Source organism: Pinus tabuliformis, chromosome 2_1, assembly GCF_031772625.1.
Source record: "Pinus tabuliformis cultivar Carrire ecotype Pingquan chromosome 2_1, CPIR1, whole genome shotgun sequence".
Lineage (NCBI taxonomy): Eukaryota > Viridiplantae > Streptophyta > Pinopsida > Pinales > Pinaceae > Pinus > Pinus tabuliformis.
This window is the reverse complement of record NC_142299.1, coordinates 611,016,826-611,022,629: the sequence shown is the minus strand read 5'-3', so window position 1 is coordinate 611,022,629 and position 5,804 is coordinate 611,016,826.

Sequence of the window (5,804 nt, the reverse complement as noted above, 5' to 3'; positions counted from 1 at the left end):
ATGTAGAATAATTTCTTCTCAGCACACTTATGACCTTTTGTGTATTTGCTATCACAATTGTAACAAAGCCCTTTTGCTCTTTTTTCTTCCAATTGTTGTGGTGTCAACCTTGTAGGTTGTGGAAGACTATGGGCAACAACACTTCCGTCTTTATAGTTGTGAATGGTATGCTTCCTAGTTGCCATAATTTTGCTTTCCATTTTTCTTGCTAACCTGAATGCCTTCTCTAATGAATCAGGTTCCCAAAGGCGCACATCATGTTGGATATTATCCTTTAAAGACCCTATGAACACATCAATCCTATGCTCCTCTGGAATATCTTTTACCCTTATGTTCAATTTTTGGAACTCCTCAATGTGCTCCATTATTGAACCCTTTTGTTTGAGACTTATCAATTGGCTAAAAAAAGTGTTGCTTTTTGTATCCTCATAATGTGCTATCAATTCTTCCGTAAAAATTGCCCAAGTGATAAATTGTTTACGAGAACAAAGCCATTGATACCATACAAACTGATTTGGTTCCAAATATAAAGTTGCCATACGTACCTTTTGTGTGTTTTGCACATTATTGAGATCGAAGAATTGCTCCATCTGTAATATCCATGTGGCGGGATCCTTGCCATCAAACTTCCTCATATCGATTTTTGGAACATGGTGAGTCTTCGATCCAACATTAGATCTATGGAATCATGATTAACATTTCTTTTGTTCTCATCATGAGTTTCCTTTACTACCTTTTCACCATTAGTGACACTTACTTGTAGCAACTTCTTCAATTCTTCCATATCTGTCTTCAAATCTATCTTCAAATCTGCCATGTCCCTCTTCAAATCTGTCTTCGAATCATCCATCTTAGCTTCCATGCCCTTTATCTTAGATTCCACGCCACTTATCTTAGCTTCTGTTAGCTTTTGTGAGCGTGACATTTGTTGCACTTGTTCTTGTAATTTTGATATATCATGTAGCATTTCTTCCTCTTCTTCATGAGTCATGCTAGAGCTTTCAGGTTCCTTACTAGGTGTTTGCATTTTCTTTCCTCGGGGCATCAGTTACCGATAATAATGCTTTACTATGCCCTTTGAATTCCGTTAAACCAAGCTTACACAAAAATTAAAAAAAAAAACTACACATTTTTTCACTTTATAGAAGCCTGATATTGAATCTGATGTATCTCTGTAATTTGGAATCATCCAGTTCTAAAATTTCTACCTTCAGTAGCCCTCTACGTCCTCTTTCCAATGCCACAAGTCTGAGCCAAATTGGATTCTCCAAGGAAGAGTTATGTGAAATCTCCCACAGTGACTTGATTTTAGACTGGTTCAGTAGAGCGAACTTGTATGACGTGCCACGAGTCACTGTTTCAACCTTTGAATCTGAAACACACATAAAAGAAACTACAGTCCGTCCTCTTTCTGTACCTTTTTACGAAATTTCAATCCGATCCTCAGAGAGAAAGTTATGACGATTTTCCCCAGGTCACCTGTTTTGAATGTAATTCAGGAGTCTGCAAAAAGACCAACTTCCTCAGATCATATCTCCGAAAATATCGCGCAAAAAGCTCTGAAATTCGGACCCAAGGTTCAGCGCCAATTCTTCTCAAATGGGTTTTTTTTGCGACTTCTGAAACGTCACAGAAAAAAAGTTATAGCGAAAATTCCACGATGACCTGTTTGGAGCAGCGAAACCCTAGAATCCAAAGCTCTGATACCAAATGTTATGAAACCAGCTCAAGAAAAGATAGAAAAGATAGATCCACGCCTTAGAATTCAGCCTCTTCGAGGGGGCAACCTCCTTTACATTACATAAATGAACAATTCTTGGATGATACAAATGACAAAACCTCCTTTCTATATATAGGAGTCTAAGGAGTCACAATATAATCCAGCCGACCTAACAATAATAATATAAAGCCACAAAAATAACAATAGAGGGATTCTATGGGGCACAAAAATAACAATATGGGGGTAATAGGGGAACAACAATATAAATAAGGGGTATAACTACAATAGTAATGGGGTAATCACTAGTATTATAGGGACCCAACAATGTTTCATCATTTTCATTTGCAGTAAAATGCCTAGTCGTCTTGTGTAGGATATTTGATTGTATTTGATGTTGAAGTGCTTCTTGTCTGTGACTCTATGCCTGTGGGTCTGTCCTGTTTTGTCAGAATGGATGTTATTTAAATCTGAATTCGACCAAGAAGATCAATGAATGAATGAGTGAAAGCCAAACCAGTGATGCATGGAGTCGATGTCTCTAGTAAATAAACACTCTAATGGGTAGCAAAGGCACGTGAAATACACACTTATATCTTCTATCTCTCTTCCTTTTCATTGTCTTTTGCATTTGATTGCTTCTTTTATATACCTGTAGGTCTGTCCTTCTGTTTTGTCAGAACGGATGTTATTTAAATCTGAAGTCGACCAAGAAGGGTATGTTTCTTTTATTTATTTTATATTCATAATTATATTCATGACTTATTCTCCTGTTTTGGTTGCATAAATTAGAGCAGAATTTCCAATTTTCATGTCTTTTTTTTTTCTATTACAATTCCTCCTTCACTACCTGTGTGGCCCAATGTTTTTAATTCCTCCTTCACTACCTGCGTGGCCCAATCTTTTCAAATATTTATGCTCTGTTGTTATTGCTCCTTATCTCATTAATGTCTTATCTACTTGTCCTTTAATCTTAATTGTTATTCAGCAATCCCATTAATTCCTCTTAATTTTTTTGTTTTCTTTCCATTTTCTAAATTTGTTCTTGGTCCCTAATCCTTTAATCTTAATTGCTATTTAGCAATCCCATTAATTCCTCTTAATTTTTTTTGTTTTCTTTCCATCTTCTAGATTTGTTCTTGGTCCTTAATGGCATTAATTACTTTTTAATAATCTTGGTCCTTAATGACATTAATTACTTTTTAATAATCTAATGTTATTATTGGATTTTTTTCTTAGTTTTGATAAGCAATTCCATTAATCTTATTGCAATGTTCTTTGTCATAAAGCCTCGCTCGCTCCTTCTCCCATAATATCTGGGGAAAGCTGAAATATTGTAGTGGGAAATTTAAAAAATCCTTCCGTCCTGAGCATTTTGGCATATTTCCAATCCAATCCTCGGGAAATAGAGGGCGGGGATCAAAGTCTCTCTCTACTGCTTTGCTGAGAGATAACAGCTGGAAAACGAAATTAAAACCCGATATAAAACATTGAAAATCCAATAGGATTTTAAAACTATATCTATTTATTGCCTCACACATGTAAGTTAAGTTGCATGCACATAGAACCAATGCAATTGATTATTAACGGGTTTCAATTTATGAATTTATTAGATAATTATTTTTCTCTTTTCTTTTATTTGGTCACTATTCTATTTTAATGATTTATTTAAAAGAAATTTTATTTTTAAAATATGTTTCTATTTATTATATCCATATCATAGAGTGTAATGTGCATTAAATTTTTGTATGAAAATTATGCAGCTAAAAAGTTTAGTTTAGCTTAGCAAAATTATTAATTCTGTGTTATATATATATATATATATATATATAATGTTTATTATTTTAAGTTTTACAATTTATTATTGAAATATCTATATCTATATATAAGAATGAAATTTGTTATTTAAATTAGGTCGTGATTTTAGATTTATTAAATATTAGCATTCATGTAATTTTAATTTTCTGTTTATTAAAAATATTTTCTTAAATTTTATATTTAATGAAATATTTGTATTTTTAAAAATTTGATCAATTTAGATGTTTGGGAAAATAGAGGTTGACATGAATTTTCTGGACTCCTCCACATATCTTGACTATCTTCTTCAAGTGGTTATGAAGTAGTTGCTTCTCACTATCATCATCCACTGCTTTCTTAAAAAGATCCAATGCCTCTTCTTCCATAAGATTTTCAATAGCCTAGGTTTTACTTCACTTATATTTTTAGGGAAGATTTCCATTAGGGTAAAGTAAATATTTAACTTATTCAATATTAAATTATTTATTTTTTGCAAATTGGATGATATAAAATAATTTATTTATGAGTAGAATTGTTTTATTTTTATAAGACATGTGAAATGTATGTGTTTGTTTATTTAAATGTGAAAAGAGGCTTAATTTTTTTTTTAAACGGAAAACATATTTTGTTTGTTTATGTGATGTGATGGATGTGTTTTTGCTAATTAGATAATATGTCTAGATATTTTTTGCAAGTTCAATCTGTATAAAATTATGTATGTATTTGTTTTATTATTTCTTAGATCATATAATGATTGTGTTTCTTAAATAATATCATGATTATTCATTTCCAATTCATAAGATCTTTTTGTTTGCTACATGATGTGGATTATATATGTTAAATGATAGGATTAAGATACCCATGATTATGTTTTTGTTTGTTAAATGACATCCGAAATTAGGTTGTTTGATGATATGATGGTGATAATGAGAGTGAGAGAGATAATGAGAGTAAGAAGCGTGAGAGAGAGAGGGAGTGGGGGTGTGGTAGGAGGGGGGTAGAGAGAGAGAGAGAGAGAGAGAGAGGCGGAGAGGGGTGTGGTAGTATGGGGAGAAAGAGAGAGAGAGAGAGAGAGAGAGAGGGGAGGGGGAGAGAGAGAGTGAGACAGAGAGAGGGGAAGGGGGAGAGAGAGAGAGAGAGAGAGAGAGAGAGAAGGAGAGGGGGAGATAGGGAGATAGTGGGAGAGATAGAGAGAGAGGGAGAAGGAGAGTGAGAGAGGGAGGGATGTGGGGAGAGAAGGGGTGGTAGGGGGAGTGATGGGAGGGGGAGAGAAGGGGTGGGTGATTGGGGGAGAGAGGAGGATAGGGTGAGGGAGAGGGGGAGGAAGAGATAGGTGGGGGAAGATAGGAGTGGGTGATAGCGGGAGGGTAAGAGGGATAGAGAGGGAGAGGGAGAGAGAGTGGAAGAGGGATAGCCGGAGGGTAAGAGAATGGGAGAGGGAGAGATAGACAGAGAGGGAGAGGGGTAGGGGAAAGGGAGGAGGAGAGGGGGAGATAGGGAGAGGGAGAGAGGAATGGATGGAGAGAGAAAGGGGGAGGGATGGGGAGAGAGAGGGAGACAGAGATGGGGAGGGATGGGGAGATAGAAGGGTTGGGAGGGAAGAGAGGTAGGGAGAGAGAGAGAGGAGGAGAGGGAGATGGGGGAGAGAGAGATGGTTGGGGAGAGAGGAGAGAGAGAGAGAGAGAGAGAGAGAGAGAGAGAGAGAGGAAGGGAGATGGAGAGGGGGTGTTATGAAACAAGCTCACAAAAAGATAGAAAAGAGAGATCAATGCCTTAGAATTCAGCCTCTTCGAGGGGGCAACCTCCTTTACATTACACAAATGAACAATTCTTGGATGATACAAATGAAAAGACCTCCTCTCTATATATAGTAGTCTAAGGGGTCATAACATAATCAGATCCAACATAACAATAATAATGTAAGGGCACAATAATAACAATAGTGGGCTTCTATGTGGCACAATAGTAACAATATGGGCACTACATGGGTACACCAATATAATAAGTGGGTTGTATTAATAACAATAAGGGGTTACACTAATAGTATAGGGGCCTAACATGCCCCTCTCCTTCAAAAGGTTTTGTCCTCAACACTTGAGTAGTTCTTGATGCTTCTATATAAAATTCTTGTCCTCCCATGTGGATTCTTCAGTGGGTAAGTTCTTCCACTTGATGAGATACTCTGAAATTGATCGATTTTCTAGCTGCCAGGTTCTTGTTTCTATGACTGCTCCAGCTTCCAATATGATTTTTCCTTCCTCTTCAATTTCTTGCAATATTGTTTGAATTG